General features: G+C 46.2%; 1 protein-coding gene across 1 annotated transcript in view; it reads left to right on the top strand.

The window, feature by feature from the left end:
- Positions 1-25,138, top strand: part of TSPAN9 (tetraspanin 9) — a 1,047,344-nt gene that overhangs the window by 250,291 nt on the left and 771,915 nt on the right. Inside the window, exon 3 of the mRNA XM_078673949.1 lies at positions 22,506-22,561. The gene's annotated coding sequence lies outside the window, so the exon portion shown is untranslated. The remainder of the gene's footprint in view (positions 1-22,505; positions 22,562-25,138) is intronic.

Below are 25,138 nucleotides of genomic sequence, written 5' to 3'. Positions count from 1 at the left end.
TTCAGATAACCAAGTAGACATGTCCATGAAAGAAAAAAAGCCTCTGCTTGGATTTATGGTTTAATATAGGCACTGAGACTATAGAAGATTAGCACACACATCACTTGAGAAAACCCGCTTCAATAATGTGCTGCTATCCGCTCTGGACAGCATGTTAAGCATCTGATTACACGAGCTGCGCACCCTACAGCAGCTGTACCACACTACATATCCCAGAATACAACTCTTCAAAGCAGCTGTGATTCAGACAGATGTTTTCATCAGCATCTCCTTCTGAGGACCGACCTCGTTCCATTCACAGCCGGTGCTGCAAGCACAGCCAGCCACCGATGTGGCGGCTAGTATGGGGACAAAGCTGACCCTCAGCAGCCCCTCAGCTCCTTACACGTCAAGAGAGGTCTGTGCTCGCGAAGCAGTGAGGGGGCCGGACGTGTGCTCCACCAGCACAATGGGTCCTGGTTGTCCGGAGACAGACGGCTGTCCGCTCGGGTCTGTGATTTCAGGCGGCGCACAGCTGAGGCAGGAGACCACGCTTCACTGTGAGGGGCACGTTCTTCAAACACATGCCAGATAAATGCGCATGCCTACATCTTCTCAGACAGCAGTAGTGAATATAACCAGGTAACATTTATCCACTGTGATGGTGAAAGGAATGTGCTGTAACAGTGCACTAGACATGCACTCTGAAGAGCATGCATCCTGGTGTGAGACTGAATGCCTTGTGCACACCGGTAACGGTGCACACACACGCAAACACACTGTTCTTCTTGTTAGAGCACGCACACAGCCGCACCCCAGCACTTCACAGGTCTTTAAAAGACCATTTGCATGTTAATGAGGCCCTGCTGTTGTTTCACCCCTTCCAAGAGCCCCTGCAGCTCACCCTTTCTTTCCATTCTGGTTTCCTTAAAGCGGCGGATTTGACACAATTATGCAGGTGTCATTTCTAAATTGCTAGTGCTGCCACTGCAATTTCACACATCGTGCCGCGGCGCCCCTGGCAACTGATAACGGCGCACCGGGGCCAGGACGGTCCCTGTTTTTCCAGGACGGTCCCTGTTTTTAACCAGCTGTCCCAGCAAATTTCAAGACATTTTGCTCATGTCCCCGTTTTTAGAGAGGGTCAACTGAAAACGGTGGGAGGTGTTTTTTATGTTTTACAAAGCAGGGATAGTTAGCAGTTGATTCAAGAAAGCAGTTTAATTAACAGGCAAGCTACTGGCCTTAAAAATTGCATTTTATCTATGTTCTTACTGCCTGTTCTGTAATTCTCTGCTGAGGAGCGCTCTCATCGCTTGAAGTAAAATTGTAGTCCTTCTACTTTTGTGAAATGTCCCAGTTTTTGGCTTTAAAATTCTGGTCACCCTACATCTGTATTCAATCCAGAAAATGGATAGCAGTGGAATTCCAGATTCCATCTTTTGTAGTCAGGGATACACTGAATGGCTTGAATAAAGCAGTCACACCGACTGCGCAGACTGACTGCGGGCACCCGAAGTACTGAAGCCCTTTGCTTTTCCTCCACATGCATGGGACGCTTTCGTTATTTATTGGGCTTCAGTATTGGGACACATGCTGCATCTAACCCAAAGATTGATTTGTATATTTAGGGTTTCTGATTGGGGTTTAAGGAACCATTCCTACCATATTATTCAATCTTTTTGATTTACTACAGACTGACCTTCAAGGGGCGCGGGGGGAGGCTTTACAGCGAAATATTTCCTTGCAGCTGGACGGTCTCGTGAGGGCTCTGCATGGTATAGTATGGGGTGTGGGGTTTGGTTTACAATAGAGAAACTAGGATGTGTTGGGGGAGGTGTGGGAACATGCAGTTGCGGCAATGCAGATAGATTTGTGTAGTATGGCAACCACAGATTGTTTATTTACATTCTGCGGCTACACATATTTAAGTTGTCAGGCAAAGATAAGTCAAGTGATTTGCTCAGAATCACACAACATTTCGTCAAAGTGCTAAAGCAAGGACTACAAAACATGTCTCTAGGTTCTGTGGTCAGAAATGTGGCCCCTACACCATGTGTCCTACCCAGAAGTATCGCCACTGCTGTGGGAGAACACAGAAAATAATGTATACCTTCTGAGTTCTGTCACACATTCCAATGTCCTGAGGAAGGGTGTTTGAAGTATGATGGAAGTAGAGTACCCTATAACATCCATGAAGCACAGGATCAAGCAGGATGAGAGGATACTTGATTCCATCTGTGCCCTTGCTAAAACCATGATCGCCCAAGGAAATTTTGGTAACAGATCGAGAACCCTTTCATTTGGACTCTCATGCATACCCAAAGAAGTACACAAGAAATAATCAGCAAGATGTTTCAATAGTTATTGAAGCATGGTGATTCTTGTGTAATATAATAAAACAGATTAGTGTTATTAGATTTACAAGAATAGTGAAAAAGTTTAACATTTCGACCATTGTACTAAGACAGTAGTAAATATATGAAAATCTGCAAGCATATACATACTGTGTATAGTGCACTCCTACCTAGCGCTCCCTAACCTAGTCTTTCCTAAGGGAGTTCTTCTGCCACATCCCTGCCGGGTGGACTAACTCCTGTTACCTGTGGTTAAGTGTCATCAGGCTGCGCCTCCAGGTGTGAAGCTGGACATCCCTCGTGTCGGTTTACAGGAATCAGCTGAGCTAGAATTCCGGCGTGATGTGACCTTGCTGTGTCCACTGAATGCTCCTCTGCCTAAACACCGAAGTGGTTGTGTGTTTATATTAACAGTACCTATGTGGCATTGTAGCAACCTTGTTTAGGCCACAATTGTTTATTCTTGTTGTATACCAAAGTCACCAGCTGGACAAATAACAAATATGACATTTGCGCAGTGAACTTTATCCCTCAAACTAAATGTTCAAGGTGTCGTGATAATGTTCCCATGAAGTAGAAATGTAAGCAATGCAGATTCAGAGAATGTTATCCTGCGTTCGCACACACGCGAATGTATGTTAAAAGTCATTGTGTGTAAAAGAGAAGGAACTTAAGAAACACAAGAATGTAAATGGCTGTGCTTCTGCTAGGCCTATCCTGACCACGTGACAGTATATTCACAGAGCAGTCCTGCATGTGAAGATGGTGAGAGACATTGAACATCTTAATATGCTGATGCAGGTAAGAATAGAAGAGGACACAAGTAGAAGAAGGTCTAACCTCTGAATCTGGCGAGATCCAGAAGGAGACAATGCCATCCTTGACTTTTAATCCATCCATTGATTAAAGTAACTCTGCAGGTTTAGAGTGAACAACACCCAGCAAGGAAATACAGGGAATGCATGCAGGTCCCATATTGATAGCCCAATAAGTATAAAAACACACAGAATTCTGACCAACTTAAGTTATCAGGTTAAAACTGTTTTCTAATGAGCTCATCAGTTCAAGCTGCCTCAGTCAGATTTTTGTATTAGATCAGACACTGTTAAAGGACTGATAGAGGAACTTTAAAAAAATCAAGAATAGCAGCTCCTAGTTATGTAAGATAACAACATATACACAGTTAAAACGTTCTGGAGTTACAACACTCTTCCAATTGGACGACGAATAGCAAAAACAGTTGGTAACTTGATGCTCTGAAAATAGTTCTTAAGGTTTAAAAAAAGATAAGTGTTGGAGCTCTGGATTTTTCTTCGGAACCTGCTGCCAGCACCGCCGAAGGCCTAGTTTGTCTACTATTAAGGCTGTCTATCCTTGATCTCACCGCCATCTTCCAATCAATCAATCAATCATGCCATTTGTATAGCGCACTACTCACCCGGGAGGGTCTCAAGGCGCTTGGGGGGAGGGGTATGCTACTGCTTGAACAGCCAGGTCTTGAGTTGTTTCCTGAAGGCGAGATGGCCCTGGGTCAGCCGAAGGTGGATGGGGAGGGAGTTCCAAGTCTTGGCAGCCAGGTAAGAGAAGGATCTTCCTCCGGCGGTGGCTCTTCGGATGCGTGGTACGGCTGCGAGGGCGAGGCTGGTGGACCGTAGCTGGAGGGTGGGCGTGTAGAAGGTCAGGCGGTCGTTGAGGTACTTGGGGTCCAGGTCGTGGAGAGACTTGTGTGCGTGGGTGAGGAGCCGGAACGTGATCCTCTTGTTGACGGGGAGCCAGTGCAGGTTCCTCAGGTGGCTGGAGATGTGGCTGCGTCGGGGGACATCCAGGATGAGTCGGGCGGAGGCGTTCTGGATGCGCTGGAGTCTTTTCTGTAGCTTGGCTGTGGTTACGGCGTAGAGGGCGTTTCCGTAGTCCAGTCGGCTGGTGACGAGTGCCTGGGTGACAGTCTTCCTGGTCTCAGTCGGGATCCAGCGGAAGATCTTGCGAAGCATACGCAGGGTGTTGAAGCACGATGAGGAGACGGCGTTGACTTGTCTGGTCATCGAGAGGGAGGGGTCCAGGATGAAGCCCAGGTTGCGTGCGTGGTCGGTTGGCTTGGGTGCAGTGCCCAGGGCTGGGGGCCACCAGGAGTCGTCCCTGGCGGAGGGCGAAGATCCCAGGATGAGGACTTCCGTCTTGTCCGAGTTCAGTTTCAGGCAGCTGTCCTTCATCCACTCGGCGACGTCTTTCATCCCTTCGTGTAGGCAGGTTCTGGCGGTGTCGGGGTCTTTGGTGAGGGAGAGGATCAGCTGGGTGTCGTCGGCGTAAGAGATGATGTTGAGGTTGTGCTGGCGTGCGATGGCTGCGAGAGGTTTCATGTAGATGTTGAAGAGGGTGGGGCTGAGTGAAGATCCTTGCGGGACGCCGCAGATGACTTCGGTGGCCTCGGAGCGAAACGGGGGGAGGCGGACTCTTTGTGTTCTTCCGGCGAGGAACGAGATGATCCACTCCAGTGCCTTCTCTTGGATACCGAAGTTACTGAGGCGCTGGACTAGGGTGCGGTGGCAGATCGTGTCGAACGCAGCGGAGAGGTCCAGGAGGATGAGGGCCACTGTTTCCCCCTTGTCGAGCAGGGTCCGGATGTCGTCGGTGGCTGCGATGAGGGCGGTCTCGGTGCTGTGGTTGGCTCTGAAGCCGGACTGCGAGGGGTCGAGGGATCCGTTCGTCTCGAGAAAGGCGGTCAGCTGTCTCTTGACGATCTTCTCGATGACTTTAGCAGGAAAAGGGAGGAGCGAGATGGGGCGGAAGTTTTTGAGATCGGTGGGGTCCGCTGTAGGTTTCTTCAGGAGGGCGCTGATCTCGGCGTGCTTCCAGCTCTCCGGGAAGGTGGCGGTGTTGAAGGAGGCGTTGATGATGTTCCGGAGTTGGGGTGCGATGGTGGAGTTGGCCTTGTTGAAGACGTGGTGTGGGCAGGGGTCGGTCGGTGATCCGGAGTGGATGGTGTTCATCGTGCGGGCTGTGTCTTCGGTGGTCACCGTGGTCCAGGTGCGAAGGGTGGCGGTGGGGGGCATTGGTTCGACGGTTGGGTGCGTGGGTGGGGCGCCGAAGCTGTTGTGGATGTCGGCGATCTTGCGGTGAAGGAACGAGGCGAGGGAGTCGCAGAGGTCTTGTGACGGAGTGATGTCGTTGGTGTCGGTGCTGGGGTTGGAGAACTCCTTGACGATAGTGAAGAGCTCTTTGCTGTCGTGGGCGTTGTTGTCCAGTCGTTCCTTCAGGGATTTCTTCTTGGTGGTGCGGATGAGCTGGTGGTGCTTGCGGGTAGCGTGTTTGAGGGCGGTCATGTTGTCGGTGGTCCGGTCGAGGAGCCAGGCTTTCTCGAGGGTGCGGCAGGTCTTCTTGGAGTCCTTAAGGTCGTCCGTGAACCAGGATGCCTTCTTGCTTCTGGGTCTGCTGGTAGGGTTATTTAGTGGCGCAAGGTCGTCGGCGCAGGCGGTCAGCCACTGTGTGAAGTTGCGGGCTGCTTCGTTGGGGTCCGTTGTGTTGGCGGGTGGGCTCTGGCTGAGGGAGGTGGTGAGCTGGTCTGCGGTGATCTTGCTCCAATTCCTGTGAGGTACCTGTTGCGGGTGGTGGTGGGTCGTGGGTCGTGGATCTTTTGAAGCTGAAGTGGACGCAGCTGTGGTCTGTCCAGTGGAGTCCGGTGGCGTGGCTGAAGGTGATGTACTTGCTGGAAGAGAAGACGGGATCAAGCGTGTGGCCGGCGTAGTGGGTGGGGGTGTTGACCAGTTGCTTGAGTCCGAGGTTGGCGAGGTTTTCCAGCAGGGCGGTGGTGTTGCTGTCCTTGTTGTTCTCCAGGTGGAAGTTGAGGTCCCCGAGGAGGATGTAGTCAGTGGAGGGGAGGGCGTGCGGGCTGATGAAGTCTGTGATGTCTTCGCTGAATTGTGTGCGTGGTCCCGGGGGTCTGTAGAAGAGGGTGCTTCTGAGGGTCGTCTTAGGGTCGGTGTGAATCTGGAAGTGGAGATGTTCGGCTGCGGCGAAGGAGTCGTTGGCGTCGGTCGTGATGCAGATGGTGTTCCTGTGGACAATGGCGATGCCACCTCCGGTCTGGTTGATGCGGTCCCTCCTGATGATCTTGTACCCGTCCGGGATGGCGATGGCGATGTCGGGTGCAGAGGAGGCGTTCATCCAGGTTTCCGTGAGGAAGGCGACGTCCGGTGATGTAGCGTCGAGGAGGTTCCAGAGTTCCACGGCGTGTCTGTGGACGGAGCGGGTGTTGATCAGGATGCACTTGAGGTGGTTGCTGCTGGTGTTTGTCTTGGCGGGTGCGGGGCAGGTTCGGAGGCAGGTGAACTTGCAGGTGCAGCAGGTGAAGGGTCCGTGGGTGCGTCTCGGGGTGGCTCGGCAGCAGGCGTGGGTCCGGCCGGCATTGAGTGCGTTGAGAGTGGCGGCGTCGTAGGTCAGTCTTGCCTCGGCGGGGAGGGCCAGGGGTCCTGGCGCTGGGCGCGGGCCAGGCGCGGACGGGCGCAGACCGGCTTACCTTTGGCGCACCTTCGGCGCTCAATCGGCGCTCCCGCTGCGCGCGTCCGCTGCGCGGTCGCTCTGGGAGCGTCATAAGTAAGGAGCCGGGAGGGAGGAGCAGCTGGGTGGCGGGAGCGGGGCGGCGAATGGAATCACGGGGGGGCGGGGCCGCAGGAAGGCAGCGGCGGGAAATTCCAAGAAGCAGCGGGCAGCGGGAAATTCCCAGGAGCAGCAGGAAATTCCCAGGAGCAGCGGGCAGCGAGCGAAGGAATCTGCAGGCAGGAGGCGGCAAAGGCAGGCAGGAGCGGCAGCAGTGAGTGGGGCGACCAAGCCCTGTGGAGGGCTGAGCGGTCACCTCCACTATCATAAACTTCTGTTCTCTTTATCTCACGCTTGCTGGTTCTTTTTCATCCCTGTTTTCTCCAATAACACAGTTTTCCTATCTTTCTCTTACCCCTCCTTTCTCCCCTTTCTGCATTTCTGTCTCTAGGTCAATGTCAAGTGAAAATTAAACTCCATTCCCTAAGAATGAGTGCCATTGCCCACCACATATAACCACTGGCACAAATTAAACACTGGCGGCTCACCTGAAAGTTAAACACCTGAGTGCAAAAAGACAATTGTCTGTCATGGTAGCAGCAGCACTTCACTGCTTTTTTTAATCCCAGTTTCAGTGAAACCTCACAAGCATAACCAGCACTGTGAGAGAAAAATGCACTTTGTTGTTTCTGGATGCTGCAAAGGACCAACGAGAGTTCTGTATCCCTTTTGTGTTTGTTTGAGTCCTGGTTTATCTCACCTTAGCTTCTGCCACCCAATTCTCAATGATATATGCTTCTGCGTATCGGCCTCACTTAGTTACCACCTTTCACCATCGACACCTTAACAAAACACTTTTACAACATGGTTGCACCCTTTTTTATACACACAGTTTTAAGTTAATTTTGTGATGCTAATTTCGGTATTGAGATTATTTTAGAAGAAAAACAGGCTGAGACCATGGTATACATTTGATTGACATGTTTTCTGCCTAGAAAACCTCATTTTTCTACGTGGCCAGTTACAGTGCTTGGGTAAGCTAATATTTCCATGTAAATGTAAATGTACAGGAATATATATAGCGCAAATCACCGAGCGGTTTCTAAGCGCTTGCTTAGGGAACCCGTCCTGGTATTCCCCTGTGAGATAACCCCGGCAGGGTATCCGCAAGGTGAAAGCCAGGCATCCCGCCGCGAGGGGCCGTTGTGGAGATTAAGCAAGCTATTGCCCAGAGTCACAGAGTGTGAACCCGTGAATCGAGTAGGCACCGGAGCGAGAATTGTCGAGTCCATGGACATTTTAGGACTCAAGACCCCGCCGAGCCGGGAATTGAACCCTGGTCCCGGGCTGACCTCTGCTTCCAGGTCTGCTTCCTCTAACCAGTGAGCCACACTTCTCCACCATGGACCAAGGAAAAAAAAACACTTGTGGATAATATTAAAATGAGGATATTAATGTGGTGTGGGGTTGCTAAACTTGATGATAAATAAAATAACCGTGTCAGGTTTTTTGACTGGTCTTTAGATAAGATGTTCTAAACTTCACCTTAATGTTTCTTCATGGGTGGATTTGGGTTGGTTGATTGTTGCTTGTTTTTTGCTTCACCGCCGCTTTCAGACGTGACAAACGAGAGACTTTTTTGTACCATGTCAGTTTGAAGAACCGTATCCTTGTGACATTGATCATTCACTGACACCTTCTTAATTTAATGGTTCATTTAGGGCGACCACTCACTCCATATCACCGTGGGCTCCGTTTCCAAGCCTGAGCTTTCAATACACCTTCATTGCTGTCAGGTGTGTTTGTCGAATTTGCTCAAAGGAAGCAGACTATAACGCCCAGAATTAATTAGTTTGTTACACGAAAGCCTAGGAGTGGAAAAAGTGTCTGTAATTATAAGAATTCTGAAAGCCCTTTCTAAGAACAATCGTCAAAACTTAATTTGGGTGTTGTATTGAACAGAAAGGGGAACTTGGATCAGAAAAGCAAAGGGAACCTGGAAAACGAAAGCAAAGTGTACCTGCAAAACAGAAACGTAAACCCGAAACACTGCATCAAAACCTCCCCAGCCTTGGAATACAATACCACATTTGTTCTACTCTTCTGCTGAGACTTTTTGGGAAACAAATGCCCCCATCATAGAACATGCAATTTTCTCAGATGGGGGCGTGGTATTATTAATAAAAGAACATGGTGTTCGGTTGTTTCAAATACCACCTAATCATTTTTAACGCAGGGCTTGCCTACCTACCCTCGTTTGTAGAGTCTGGTATTTCTTCTGCATGTTAGACACGCATGTGCCTGTTGGATTTTACTGTGTCACATTGTTGCTATCTGACATGTATGCCCAGACCCTATCGAGAGGGCGTTTTCAATGTTACTACACAGGCCACACCAGAGATGTGATTCGTTTTCAAGTTGGTGAGATTTTTTGGTAGTAATTAGGTGTCCTATTCCGGGATCTTCTTCAGTCAGCCTTCAGGCCCACATGCTATTTGAACAGCAGCTATTACCAAATTGTTCTCTGTTTATTTTGTCTAAACAATTTGTTTGCATCAGCTATGAACAGGGTGGCATTGGAGTTCTATATTAGGGGTATCGCTGGCTAGCCACACTTCCGGGTTACCAAATAAGCACCTACCTATGAGCCCCACTCCATTTAGGGACGGATCAAAATAATATTGATTTGAACTTGAAATAAATTCGCAATCAAGCTTTCTTAAATTGTTTCCAAAAGATGGAAACAAATGAATCAACTCAAAGAAATGAAAATGTTACATTAAAGATTCTATAGAGAAAATACTGTATCAATGTAATGTACCCAATGAATATTTAAAGTTGTGTTGCTTTATTAAAATAAAAAAAAAACACTTGTTTTTGTTGAATAACATTACCAATTGTTAATGTTAAATTATGTGTAATAACATTGGTTTGTTAAAATTGTTAGTTGGCAAAATTAAAAACGTATTCGGAGTTAATTAGCAAGGGGGCCCTCGAAATTTCTAGCGCCTAGGGGCCTCCTGAGTCTTTAACCCGGCACGAGTTAGTCTGCACGCTGTTGTGTCCTGAGCCTGACCCTGATGGTCACCAGCAGGGATGCACAGTACTCTGTGGACACACAGCTAGCTGCCCTGGTGCCATTGACTCCTTTGTTGATTACTAGAAGGGAGTGTGCTGTGGACACAAGCCGGTGGTGAAGAGCGCGTCCATCCTTTGCTGTCCTTGTCAACCCACCTGTCAGGGGAGCTGTAGATTCTCTGTGCGGTCTGGCATGACGAGGGCCTGTGAGTTGAGTGACAGGTGCAGATGTATTACTGTTCTCCATAGACACACTTCAGTGGCATGATGACAAAGTCAACAGACTTTTACCCTATGTATAAATCGCGCCCGAAGTGTGGAAAAAGAACTGCTTATGCTTCTCAGGAGAAACTGCTTCTGCAGAGTATACCCAACCCTCTTCCTCACAGCCTTTTTTCCCTAGCATTTCATTTTCAAACCAGAAATCAGAGACACTACAATTCACATGAAGAGTTTCACGTTTTAGATAAAATGAATGAATGCGAGGCTGAAAATAATCTAAAGGTAGTGTCGCTTTAGGTGACTTTGCCACTCAAAAGACCGGAATGGCTCTAGAGTTTCAGTTCTAGTTTATTTCTTCATTTAATTGTCTTCTACCTAACTTCCTTGTTGCCTTACGGACACTTCCGAGGATTATATTTTTGGTTTATAGACTTAAACAAGACCTTGAACATTTTAAAAATATTCACAAAAGAAATCACTGAAGAAAGTAATAAAAAGCAGTCCTAAAACATGCAATACAATTCATCTATTTGCATAAAATATTGCACGAATGTGGTGGGCAATTGCAGATATGTTTTGCCTTATTTTAAAATAATCAGTGGGGAGTGCATAAGATGTCTTAATATCAATGAAGTTAAAGAGATAGCAAATAGCAAATTATATCTGGGCTACGAAGCAGAACTAATGGCATAACGCCCACAGTGATCTGCTTTCGAAGACAATACCAGCATTCCCTGAACAGTCTGTGCCATAACATTTAGACTGTTCAGGTAATTAAGTCTTCTAAGGATGGAAATTATATGAGTGTGATGTAATTATTACAAAAGTAAGTGTGTGTGTAGTTTTTGTTGATCTGATTGTGGTGAGGTGGCCTTAGAGAATCCTCATTGTATGTATGTAGCAGCTCGCATTCATGTAGTAAGGATCAGCGGTACTACATTGAATGGACAGATAATCGGAAAGGCAACCTATTGTAGTAGGTAGCCCCTATGTTACTGTTCGAATTTACACATATTTTGAAGAAATTGCATGGCTGTGAATAGTTTTTACGTCGAAGCCTACCAGACCGCAAAGCTGTCTGGTTGCTAAAGATTTCTTGGGGACATTCTGAAAGCTGACCTAAAAATGCATTCCGCCCATTGCTTAAGCATTGGCTTTCTGGTTTGTAACTCACATTTGCATGCTTTTTAGTTTTTAGCTTCATTTGTTTTAGGCTGGCCAGCATGTGTTTGTCCCTCCTGTAGTTCAATATAAACAATGGTTCTGTCGGGTATGAGACTTGATTCCTTCAACACATGAACTAAATTCTATATTAGGTGCAATTTATAGTCTTCTCATTACTTAAGACAGAGCTCCAACCTAGGAGATTGCTCAACACATAAATCCAACATCAAGAAAGTTCTGGGTATTCATCCGTTTTTAATCTATGAATTGTTTTTTTCATTCATAAATGACCCTTATGCATATCATACTTTTTAGTTAGGACTTATTTACAATTCATAAATATTTCTCAAAAAACGGCACAAAACAGTATGAAGTGATTATAATGTGACATAAAGTGAAATAGTGACATTCAAACGTGTGTATATACAAATCAGTGAAGAAGGGGGAAAGAAAAGAGCAAAAAGTCTTTTGGCCAGTTTCCAAATTTAGTTAAAAGTATCCCAGTAATCCACTTTAATTGGATGTCATGAAACCGGATATTGTGTACTGATCCAATGATATCAAATTCGTCGACGTTTCGACCCTATGGACGCCTTAGTTATGGGTCTATAACGGGTCTTCTTCAGGACAGGGGGCTGTGGTAAAGCGCCTGTAAGTTAGATAAGTTGCTTATCAGATTGGATTTGTAAGATTGTGGTGAGACAACGAATGGTGAGTGACATGTATTTATTCATACACTCATCGAAGGGCTTGCGTGAGTTGGACCCAGGGTAGCGATCTAGAAGTTATTTCGTCCGCATAAGATTTTAATCTGTTGAGTTCAAAGAGCATATTGTGAACATTGATCCACAAACAATGGAATTAAGCCAAATAGTCCCTAATCAATTATACCCGGTTTCAAATATAAGCGTGTGAAACTCACACCTTAGTTGACACACATGGTGCCAAAAGAAATTTCCAAAGGAGTGAGGAACCACGTGGGGCTTGGAGTAATTGAATTGTTCCTCAAGCCCAAAGACGTCGTATTAATCAGAGAGTCTGAAAGGAAAGGTGCGAGTAATCAGCACAATATTCCACATGCATTGTAAGTAGCCAATTAATACCATGATAGGTACACACTCACCCAATAGTCAATTCAATGGTTCCTACACCGTATTCCAACGCATAAGGCTTCAATCCGGTATGTCACTCCTAAAGGTTCAAACCGCCGTATTAATCAGGCGTTCTGTAAGAAAACGAGGTGCGTCGTGAACATGCTATTCTACCTATTCTTACCATGTTCAATTGCAGCGTTACACATGTAGCTAAGATCTCACCTATTCTAAGGATTGTAGTCTCTCGTTTGGAGTCAATCGGCGTTCCGCATTACGTATTGTTGCGTGAAGCCATTGCAAGGTTGCTATGGAACCCGTTGTTTCTCTCAATGCGTCAGCATATGAAGATGTTAAGCTACTCTCTGACACTCTCTCACAGACTCTCACACTCTCTCACAGACACTCTCACAGACTCTAACAGACACTCTCTCACAGACTCACAGGCACACTCTCACAGACTCTCACAGACACTCTCTCACAGACTCTCATAGACTCTCGCAGGCACACTCTCACAGGCACACTCTCGCAGCCACACTCTCGCAGCCACACGCTCGCAGACACACTCTTGCAGACACACTCTCGCAGACACTCTCTCGCAGACACTCTCTCACAGACACTCGCTCACAGACACTCGCTCATAGACACTCTCACAGACACACTCTCTCACAGAAACTCACAGACTCACACAGACTCCCTCAGACACTCTCAGACACTCTCTCTCAGACACTCTCTCTCAGACACTCTCTCTCACAGACCAGGGCTCGAAAAATCCACTTGACGGCTCGCATATGCGAGCTAAATTTAATGAGGGCGAGCTGTTTTTAGGTCCTACTCGCCAGACTGGCGAGTAAGAAGACAAACTAACTTTTGTCCTCTGTCTCTGAAAACAGAGCAAATGTGACAAGATAACAGGATTTAAATGCATTTTTATTACTCAAAAAGTTAAAGATGCCTTTAAATCTTGTTATCTTGTCACATTTGCTCCTCTTTCAGAGATGGAGGTCAAGTAGGCTGCAGTCAGGTCGAGGAGATTTTTCAAGGTACTAGACCTGCAGGACTAGTACCATTTTTTGGATTTTTCGAGCCCTGCAGACACTCTCTCACAGACTCCCTCTCACAGACTCACTCTCCTACTCTCACTCACTAAGTGACTCACTCTTTCTCACTGACTGACTCACTCTCTCTCACTGACTGACTCACTCTCTCTCACTGACTGACTCACTCTCTCTCACTGACTAACTCACTCTCTCTCACGTACTCTCTCTCACGAACTCTCACTGACTCTCTCTCACTGACTGACTCTCTCTCACTGACTGACTCTCTCTCACTGACTGACTCTCTCTCTCTCTCACTGACTGACTGACTCTCGCTAAAAGCCTGACTCTCGCTAAAAGCCTGACTCTCGCTAAAAGCCTGACTCTCACTAAAAGACTGACTCTCGCTAAAAGACTGACTCTCGCTTACACAACCACACACACAACCAAGCACACACAACCACAAAAACACACAACCACAAAAACACACAACCACACACACACACACAACCACACACACACAACCACGCACAACCACACACACAACCACACGAAACCACACACAACCACACAACCACACACACACAACCACACACACACACAACCACAACCACACACAACCTCAACCACACAAACACACACACACACAACCACACACACACAACACCCATACAACCACACCCATACAACCACACCCATACAAACACACACATACAACCACACACACAACCACACCGTCAGTGCACACTTTCACCAGACACAGACACCATCAGTTTTCAGTGCCCGCTTTCAAAGGGCACAGACACCACCAGCCGTCAGTGCACGCTTTCACCAGGCACAAACACCACCACCTTTCAGTGCATGCTTTCACCGGGCACAAACACCACCAGCCGTCACTGCACGCTTTCACCAGGCACACACCACCAGCCGTCAGTGCACGCTTTCACCGGGCAGACACACCACCTGCCATCCATGCACAATTTCCACAGGCCCACACACCACCAGCCATTAGTGCACACATCAATTGTTAACACATCCACAATTAACTATTGTATCAATCGCAGTATGGCGCACTTTAATTTTAAACATATTCATCTAAAGCGCAGCACGCCACCATTGCTACAAAAATAAATACACATTTTTTTGGCCTACAATTTATAGACTTTTGTTGCAATTGGTGTTGCAATATTTTGCAATGCCAATAGCTCAAACTTAATTAATGCAATACCTATTGCATTGCAAATGCTTGTTCTAGAATGCAACAAAATTAAAATGTCTCTAATTTACTAAGGAGGGACTAACAAGCCTATTAACGAATCAGAAGCCAGCATTTACGAAGGACAATGACACAAGCCAATGACATATATGGGCGGAGAGTGGCTGAGGCTTCCATTCCATACTCCAATACAGCATGGCTGGCAGAGCAGCGCATGCGCTGCCCAGGCTTGACCTAAAAATTTGAAATATTTTTATCTTTAAAATGACACAGAAACAAAAAAGATCTAATGTATGGAACGGGAGATATGAAATTTTAAAGATGTAGTACTATATAACACATAGAAACCTATAGCGCCAATTGGGACGTCTGGTCGCGCTAGACCGGGACAAAGTCAAAGTTTCAGTTCGACCGTGATGGAGCCCTGCACGGCTACCCCTCGCGTTAGGTTTTGGTAAAAGTTTTTTCATTCTGATTTAGAAACTTTTCTGTAGCTTTTCTTCCCGGGGTACCTCAAAGCTCTCAGCCAGTCAGGATTCAGTGAGTATTTGCCTACTTGCCTTGCAACAAGCTCTTGGTCAAGCCTATGGAAGTCCGACCTCCAGAGCTTTCCAGCGGGACGAACCAGAGAGTCATGGCGGGCTCGCTGTTGAAGGGCGGCTAGACTCTCTTGGTTGGTCTCGGACAACTTTCTATGTTCGGACTTAGACACGTTTATGGAGCTTTTTCAACCGAGGTCCCTCGTAGCTTATCACCAGGCCATATTCAGTGAGGGTTAGTCGGCTTGGGTTTCGACCAACTCCCAGTCAAATTCTGGAAGTCGGACCTCCGGAGCTTTTTAGTGGGATGAACCTGGAGGCCGCTCTCGGTTGAGGGTCTCCGGCTTGGCTGGCCATTTCGAGTTGGTGCAGTCATGGAGCTTTTTTTTAGAGTTTCTCCAAAGCTCTCCAAACTTCTGGAACTTCTTCCTGAAGTTCTTTTGAGGGCCCCAAATAGGCAAAAACTTACTCCAAGGGTCTAGAAGCTCCAAGATGGTTCTTGAAAGTTTGGGAGTTCAATTCCCACAAACCACTTGGACAAAACCCTTACAAATCCACTGGTCGAACTCCAGGCTGGGGATTCTTGGTGGTGATGGTCCAGGTGAGCTCTGTTAACCTGTTACTTGCAGGGAGTCCACTCTTTCGTCTTTTGAAGCAGGTTAGATCCACAGGGCTGTAGTTCTAGATTGTGCAGCAGGCGCAGTAAGTCAGATTGCAGGGCCTGGTTTGTGCAAATCAAACGCCTCAGCATGGACCCTTCTTCTTCCTTTAGTTTCAAGCAGCAGATATGAAAGGCACTTCCCCTCTCAGGTACTTATTCAGTGTTCTCTGTGGTAGCACAGGAGGTCACTCCTGGCCAATGAGCTGCAGGGCAACATCCGAGAGCATGACCATTTCCTCCAATGTGTGGCACAGCGGTCTCCCAGAAAGCACTATTTCCCCAAAATTCAATATGGCAGAAGTCTCAGCGGAGAGGCAAGAGCTGGCTAAACCACCCACAAGCATGGCTCATCTATATATTCCCCCTCCCCTTGGCACCTGCACATTCCTTCCTTAAGCCTATCATCTGCCTGGATTGGAAGACTAGGAGTGTCAATGAAACTAGCTTTTTCTGCCTGCCCTCTGCTTCTTTTGAAGATCATGGTTTACAACCCCTCCCATTGCTCTGGCATTCCTATGCAGCGGAAACCTCTCCTCCCAGAATGGCTCTTTCACCCCAAGAGCTACCTTTCATCTCATCAAAGCAGACTGAATAATCCACTGAACTCTGATCAATCAGGGCAGATCACTGGAAGGCTGAATTACGGCTTACAGACAAGAAAGTCTTATGACTTCTTGTCTTCACATTTTAGCATTTTAGGATAAATTCAACTATAGCATATTGTTGGATTTATCAATACGATTCTAGTAAGTCATTGAATGAAATTCATGACCGAAATTATTAATGAATAACTTCTTCCCATGTTAACCTATGTGGCTGGGGATATGCAATGGGGTAAATTAATTGGGCGATTTCTGCCAACCAGGGATTATAAAACATCTTTTATAAGGACCCTGCCTATATCTATAGGATCCCCACCCCTGAAACACATAGGTGAGACTTTAGGGGTTCTAAATATTGAAAAATATTGCAGATCCTCACTCCACAGTGCTCCTAGGACAAAAGTCAATTCTGGGAAGCACTTTGCAACATTGTGGGAAGTAAAATGTGCAATTTCACTAAACCCAAGGCATATAAAACCTTTTTTATAAGGCTCCTCTTTATAAGTCCCTGACACCGCTCCACTGGGACACCTAGGGGAGACCCTGGGGGGACCTAATAGACTAAAATATTGTAGTTTAATAATTTTTAAGTGCTCCAAACACCAAAGTCGAGTTTGGGCAAAATGTACATGTTAAAAGCAGACCTGTGATACAGGGCTGCTTTTAAACTACCCTCCGGCCTCAGCAGTGCACACATGCAAGAGAAGAAAGGGCTGCTGGTCTCTAAACTGCCATGCCCTATTATATACTAGTGCCTTGAAGGTAGTTTACCCCCTGCCCTATCATTTACTAGGGCCTTATAGGGAGGCATGCCAATCATAGGGGTGCTCTAAACCATAGTGTACCCTAGTGTATGTAGGTTTTCACTCTATTCTAAGCGTGTTTTCAGCCTAGCACTGGCCCTGGGTCTGGTTAGGCAGAGCTCAGGGACAGTCCGAGTCAATTACCACCGTCAGTCAGAAAAATGGGGATGCCCAGGGCACAAGGATGATTGTGCAACACACTCCGCTCTACGACACTCTATTTCACATTAAGCCACTCTACTACTCTCTATGCCACTCCACTCTATGCCACTCCACTCTATGATAGTCCACTCTACACTACTTCACTACACTCCTCACCACTCCACTCTAAAACACTTTGTCAGTCCACTCTATTCCACAACACATCACTCTACTGCACTCCGTTTTACTCCATTCTACTCCACAACACTCCACTCTACTCAATAACACTCTACTCCACCCCACAACCCTCAACTCTTCACCACTTTTCACCACTCCACAACACTCTAAGCCACTCACCTCATTGCCACCCCACCCCACCCCACTGTACGACACTCCATTCTAGAACACTTGACGCACTCCACTGTACTCCACTATATGACACTGCACTCTATTCCACTCTACGACACTCAATTCTGCTCCAGTCTACTCCACATCCAATCCACTCAACAACACTCTACTTTACTCAACAACACTCCACGATACTCCACTCTACTCCACTGTAAAACACTCCACTGTAAGACACTCCATGACACTCCACTATAGGACACTCCACAACCCTCCACTCCACCCTTTGTCACTCCACACCACTTCACTCTTCGACAGTCTACTCACTGTACGCCACTCCACTCTACGTCACTTCACTTCACACCACTCTCCTCTACACTACTAACTTTTAGTCATGCTGGACAACAGCCATGCTGATGTACAGGATGGCTAAAGCACATTGGCAAAACCAACAGCTTTTGCATAGGCGAGAGAGACCTATTGGATTTGCCAATGCTTGTTGTATGTGCTTCTACCTACTCCTTGCCTGCAAGCAGGTGTGTCAGTGTTCAATGTTCTTTAGGTAAGCTCGTTTTCTATGGTCTTGTAGACAGGTGAGGGTGGCATATGTGGTGCTACTGGATGCTCTTGTGTGTGCCTACACCCAAGCATTTGCAACTGGCAGTTTGATGTGGCTGTTGATTGTCATGCCACCTTAAACTTGGATCAATAACCATGCACCTCCTGGTACCACCAACCGCCTGGTATCTGCAGGTTGTCCAAACACAGCTTGTTTTTCTCAATCACTGACCAGCTCCATGAGAGTAGTCTGACATGTTAAACATGTTCTCTGTGAGAACACCCCTATCTGCACCATTGTATGTATCTTCCCCCTTGCATTCTACAGTCTCGGTTGTCTCGCACCAAAATTTGCTGTATCTGCCAGATCGTTTTTTCTGTGTTCTGATGTTTGAAGGTGTATTGATGCCAGGCTTGTGAATGTTTTATACCATAGTAGTACCCAGTTGGGTAAGCTCTAATGCGATTAATACAAAATATTTGTCATTTTTGTAGCTTCTAATGGTGGAAATTAAGGTCGTACCACCAACTTTATTTAAGTAAACATTTTTTTTTACTCTTCTCCGGTGCCACCTAAATTAACCATGGTTTTTCAGTCATCGGTTGTTTTATTCTACTATCAAATTATACGCAATCCAAAAATAAATATCTCCCCCTCACCACAAAAAGGCTTTATGCGTTGACAGTAACAGAACATTTATTCTATTCATTTTAGAGCTCTGCTTAGTTTTGGATGTAAACCATAATTGAAGAATTTCCCTGGGGTTATTTTCTTTCTAACTGAGGAGTTGTAGTTAGGAGCTGGCTTTGCATTTGACTGTTGATGTGCAATATTTGCTCCCCTACAAATGTCAGTGTTGGTCCTGTGCATAGAGAGATTGTGAGCCAATCTAACCTGGGCCCTGTTGCCCTAAATGGGCTTAAGCAGGCTTCTTACTGCAGAGCCACAGTGTTAGTCAATCAGGCCGCGCAGTCTTCCAGTGCCAGGCTTTCGCATGTGCTATGGCTTAAGTATCACATTTAATAAATTGCCAGGACAAATTTCATACATAACTCCCAGGGCACACCATAACTCCAGCTGTGTGTCTCACGACAAACAACACAAAGCTTCGCCGCCTTCAGTGACATGAAAGAGAACTTGGCGGTAATGCAGTTATGCCGGCTTCCTTGCGGGCCATTCCCTGTGGATGATTTGGATGTTTGATGTATCTGCATATGTTCAAATTACATCTATGTGGGGTATGTGTTCTCATGCAGTGGACTTCACACAGGCAATATTCTCTTTTAATTTCTGCCAGCACCACCAAGCACTATGTGTTTGATATCAATTTGTTGACCTTGGAGTCAATTTCAAAATCACAATTTTTTATGTTAATGGGAGCCAAAGGGGCACTAAAATACAATATATTTCGCAATTATCAATAGGTCCACGCACCTATCATTCTATTATTTCAGTATTAAATGCTTCTGAAAATCCATTGCCATATGTCCTACGTTGTTCAGCTTTCCTGCCACTGCTGATGCACTTTTTTAGGTTGAAGCCTACTAGACAGCGCAGATGTCTGGTTTGTTAACGACTTCTTGGGGACATTTGGAAAACTTCCCTGGGAATGCATTCTGCCCATTGCTTGCCATTGGTGATGTAGCTCACATTTGCTTGCTTTCTGTTTGCTGCCTCTATTTGTTTTAGGCTGCCCAGCTCGAGTTTGCCCCTTCCTCAAGCCCTGCATTTTTCCACCAGTGCTCAATTTCTTTAAACATGCCTTTAAATCTTGTTCTTATCATTTCACGTTTGCTGTGATCTCAAACACAGAGGTCAAATCCCAGGGTGTCTTTTCCAGGGAGCTTGGTGTTTATTTTTCTTTCTCTGACTTTAAAGTGAGAGGATTTTTGTAACAATTGTGCTGGCTCCGAGGGAGGGTGGGGAGGGTAGTGCTTGACAAAAGCTGTAGATGTTATTTTTTTTCAGCGCACAACAACATTTAAATGCTTATGAATGAACTGTGCAAATTTCTCAGAATTAGAAAAACCCAAATAAAGCAAATTTTTGGGTAATTCTGAAGTGTGGTGGAAACAAATATTCTAAGATGATCAAAGCAAATCAATACACTAGGTGATTACATTTCCACACATTATCGTTTGTGTGCTGTATATTTTTATCAGTGAAACTGTATGTCTTCAAATGTAATGGTGATTTCAAACGAAGATATGTTGTCTGTAATGGAAGTGTGCTACCACAACATGTATATTCCATTCCACTCCACTCTACTCTGCATTACATTCTACTCCACTCTACTCTGCATTACTCCACACTACGCAATGTCACACCACTCTACTCCATGCCACTCCACACTGCGTCACTGCACTCTCTTCCACTCTGCACTACTCCACTCTTTGCCATTTCACTCCACGCCTCTCTACTCTGCACCACGCTACTCTACACCAATGTACTCTTCGTCACTCTACTCTGCACCACTACAATCTTCGACACCATAGTGTAGGCCACTCCACTCTAATATACAGAACTCCACACCGCGTCACTTCACTCTACGCCACTCTGCAATTTACGCCAGTAGAATGTACGCCTTCTTACTTTACTCTGTACCACTCCACTTACGCCCCTGCACTCTATCCAATCCACTGTACTCCACTCTAATCTACTCTGTTCAAATACACTCCGTGACACTGTGCTCTACACCACTTTGCGCCAATACTACATGCTACTGCTCCCTACCCTGCACCCCTCCACTCAATGCTACCTCACTCTACTCTGCACCACTCCACTGCACTCTACCCCGTGCCACTCCACTGTATGCCACTGTACTATACACACTGCATTTTACTGTGCACCACTGTATTCTACTCCCGTTCATTCTACGACACTCTACTCTGCAACACTGCACTCTCCGCCACTGAAATCTATACCACTCTTCTCTGCACTACTACACTTCAGCACTACATGCTACACCACTCCTCTCAACTCTACTCTGCACTACTCTACGTCACTGCATTCTACGCCACTGCACTCTGCTTCACTCTATGCCCCTCCACTCTATGCCCCTCCACTCTATGCCCCTCCACTCTATGCCCCATCCTTTCTATGCCACTCTACTCTGCGCCACTCTACTCTGCACTACTGCACTCTACGCCACTGTATTCAGTGCCACTCCATGGTATGCCACTCTACGCCTCTATACTCTGCTCTGTACCACTGCTCTCTATGCCACTCTACTCTGCCCCACTTTACTCTACACCGTAGTATGTACCACTCTAATCTACACCACTACATTGTATGCAGCTGAATTCTATGCCACTGCACAATGTCACTAAACCCTGCAACACTCTTTGCCAATGCACTCCATACCAGTCTACTCTATGCCATTCCACTGTTACCCTCTATGCCATTGCACTCTACGCCCCTCTACCCTATGCCACTCTACTCTACTGGAGTCTACATCACTGCACTCAACTCTATGCCACTTTACCCTACACCACTCTACTCTACTGCACTGGAGTCTAGGCCACTGCATTCTACTCTATGCCACATTACTCTATGCCACTGCACTCTACAACACTCTACTCTGCACCACTGCACTCAACGTCACTGCCGTCTACTAACACTCTAATCTAAGCCACTGTCTTTTACGATGCTGCATTGTACACCGCTGAATTATATGCCACCGCTCTATACCACTGCACTTTATATTACTGCAACACCATACGCCAAAGCACTATACACCAGTCCAATCTGCACCACTGTACACCACGCTATGAGACTTGCTCTATGCTACTCCAATACGCAACACTGTATGCCACTCCACACTGCGACGCTGTACTCCACTCTTTGCCATTCCACTCTATCATACTCCAAACCATTCTCCTCTCCATCAATAACCTTGCCTAGGTGAGACCTATTGGTTTTGCCAAAGCTTCTTGGCTTTGTATAGTTTTAGCTGGTGACTTGGAAGGGCTGTAACGGCCTTCCTCTTCGCGTGGGTGATGGATTTCTTCCATCTGACTTTCTGTACTGTGTGATCTCTGATGTTCTAAACTGTGAAGGTTTTACGCCCATCTTCATTATCTCAACAGCTAGTATTAGTTGTAAAATGCACGCTTTAATGAATCGTACTGTATATAGAAAACGTGTTGTGATGCTTTGTTTGTTTTCTTTCTTTACAGAGTTCTTAACTAGCCTGTGACACAGACCATCTACTGTTAGAAATTAAATATTCACGGTAAGTGTTACATTTCAAAAATATAAAGCCTGTGTGATGAGATCAGTAACAAGAACAGTAATGTAGTAGCTGTGCACCAACTTCTTTCTTGCACCAACTTCTTTCCTGCTCTTTTATTCAAGTGTGTACAACGTGCATGATTGTGAGCAGTGTTTTAATGCCTATCACACCTGTACTTAGACCTGTGGTACGTTCCTACTGGGAAGTTGCATTCAGTCGGTTACCCGCTTTTATCCTATGCAAAACTTGTGGGTTCTTCTCAGTTTTTCTACTATTGAATGTTATGCCCATAGAGAGAGGTGGATGCATTTAGAGTGAAGGACATCAGCTGACGTCCAAGTGTGAGTTAGCTAGATCCCAATAATGTCAGTTTGCAAATAGGTAGAGGAGATCCACAGGTGTGCGGCTTTCCAGACCCCTGTACACCCAGACCTCCATAACGAATTATCCAGAGTGAATAATATCACTCTGGGCAACTCCAAATGATCCAATGATTCTTTAACTAAATTTTCAGGGTCCAGAACCACCATACCAGTTTTACAATGTCTGGATCTGCTAGGGGCTGCAGGGCGAAGGCGTAGCCTGGACTTCGCCTACCTTCCAAGCATCGCGGGAGAAGCGGGCAGTGTATAGTGTAGACACAAAACTAAGGATGGAGAGTATGAAGATTTATTGCTTTCTAGTCAAATGCTTCCCTCAAAATACCTTCCGTCTGCCTCCCAACTGTCAAAACTCTCAACGTTTCAGAAAAGTCTTGATGGCCGGCCAAACCGACATGCGCACTTGCAGCAGTATTATTATTATTATATTACAATTTGATATTGCGCACGAATCACCCCGGCAAGGGTATCACAGTGCTTGGTCAAATTCAAGCCTGTGTATAAGATCTAGAACAGTACTGTTTTTAATGATTTCCTGAAGTTGAAGGAGATAGGACAGTTTTGAATAGAGAAAGGCAAACTGTTCCATATGGTGGGAGCCACATAAGAAAAGGCTCTGCCACCACATCTGGCGCGTCGAATGTGTGGAATCGCAAGCAGCTCTTTACCACTGGAACGCAAATTCCTAGTGGGAAGATAGCGCTTGTGTTTCTGACAGGGATACTGGGAACATTTTCTCTGGAGTACCCACCCCTCCTGCTGCAGCTGCTGTCATTCAGGATGGCCCGGCTCCGCCCCGCCTTTGACTTGGCTCGGTGAGGAAAAATAAAATAATAATAACCTGCTGTATTATAATTCTATTTTTCATGTTTTCACTGCTGAGAGAGCAATGAGGCGACGTGCCTCCTGCCTTAACAGAGTAGCTGCTGCTGCTTCCCACCTGCTTAGAGCATGTCAGAAATACCTTCGTTAAACTCCCATGAATCAGGAAAAATCTGCTCAAAAGGATGAGAATCCCAATGCCAGGAGGATATTCCCCATTCTAGGAACGTTGACGAGTGGTTTCCATTGTCTAACGTGGAGATAACAGCTGGAATAATTAATTATGCCCCTGATATCTCCCCACAGAGATAATAGGAAACTCGTAATGGAAGTCCAAATTGCGACCTAACGTGTCCGTAGCATGTCAGCAGCCTATACGAACTACTAGCCCCCCGTTATTTGTAATTTAAAATAAATTCAGCTATTAAAGCATTAGTCTAGTGAGTAGTGTATGTGTCATTAACAGTGTTAATTAGTGATGCTGGAGTGGGGGTTAGCTTTGCAGTTGAATGCTGCACGACCTGCTAGGAGCATAGGGTTGCAACACTCATTGTTGGCAAACCACTACCTTTATGGCCCTTATGCTGTAAAGCATTCTGAATGTTGTAGTCTTAGTTCTCTTCTACTAAACCAGTTGGACAAAAACAGTGATGTGTGAAAGATGAAAGACAGGAGTGGAAAACTGTTATAATTTATTTAATACTAGTATTTCTCCCTCACCCCCGGTTACCCCTCCTAGTATGCCACTCCTCACCTTTGTTCCACCCCTTCCCTCCCTCCATATTGGTACGCTCGGGGGTGCCCCTTCTTAGAATGTTGAGGTGACATTCCATGATTCTTTGTTGAAGTGACTTGGAGGTGTAAGAAGTAATAAAGACGTTCCTCTTCATCGATGTCTTGGATTTATTTCCCACAAAAACTGAAGTGAAACATGGAGTGATTTGAGAACCCCATAGTTCTGGTAAAAGCTTAGTGCAGTGTTTAATGCTTTCCAGTGCACCCATACTATTTTAACACAGGTAAACAAGAGAAGGTATAACTGGTCAGTCTCCTGCAAGGGTTTAACTCTCATTTACCACCTGCTCGAAGCACTGTGATCAGTGCTTTCTATGCAGCTTGGGGTGGAGGTAGGGGGTGCAGGCAAGGCTGGGGATGGAAGGATAACAGTACGTTTGTCAGGATTCGGAGGATAAGGTTTGATTGTTGTTGCAGCCAAAGTTTCATGCCATTTCCGGCTGGCAAAATCCGGTCGCGTGCACTTCCTGCTCGTGGAATGTTCGTGTTGTCCGGTTGAGTGATATCCCACACGAGGCCACAGCTCTACCTGAGTTGTAAGTAGGCCCGATACGTTGATTTTAGGCAGACAATTCTACTT

This window comes from Lissotriton helveticus, chromosome 1_1 (genome assembly GCF_964261635.1).
Source record: "Lissotriton helveticus chromosome 1_1, aLisHel1.1, whole genome shotgun sequence".
In the NCBI taxonomy this organism is placed as follows: domain Eukaryota; kingdom Metazoa; phylum Chordata; class Amphibia; order Caudata; family Salamandridae; genus Lissotriton; species Lissotriton helveticus.
Note: the sequence above shows the minus strand (reverse complement) of the source record. Positions and strands in the feature narration are given on the sequence as shown.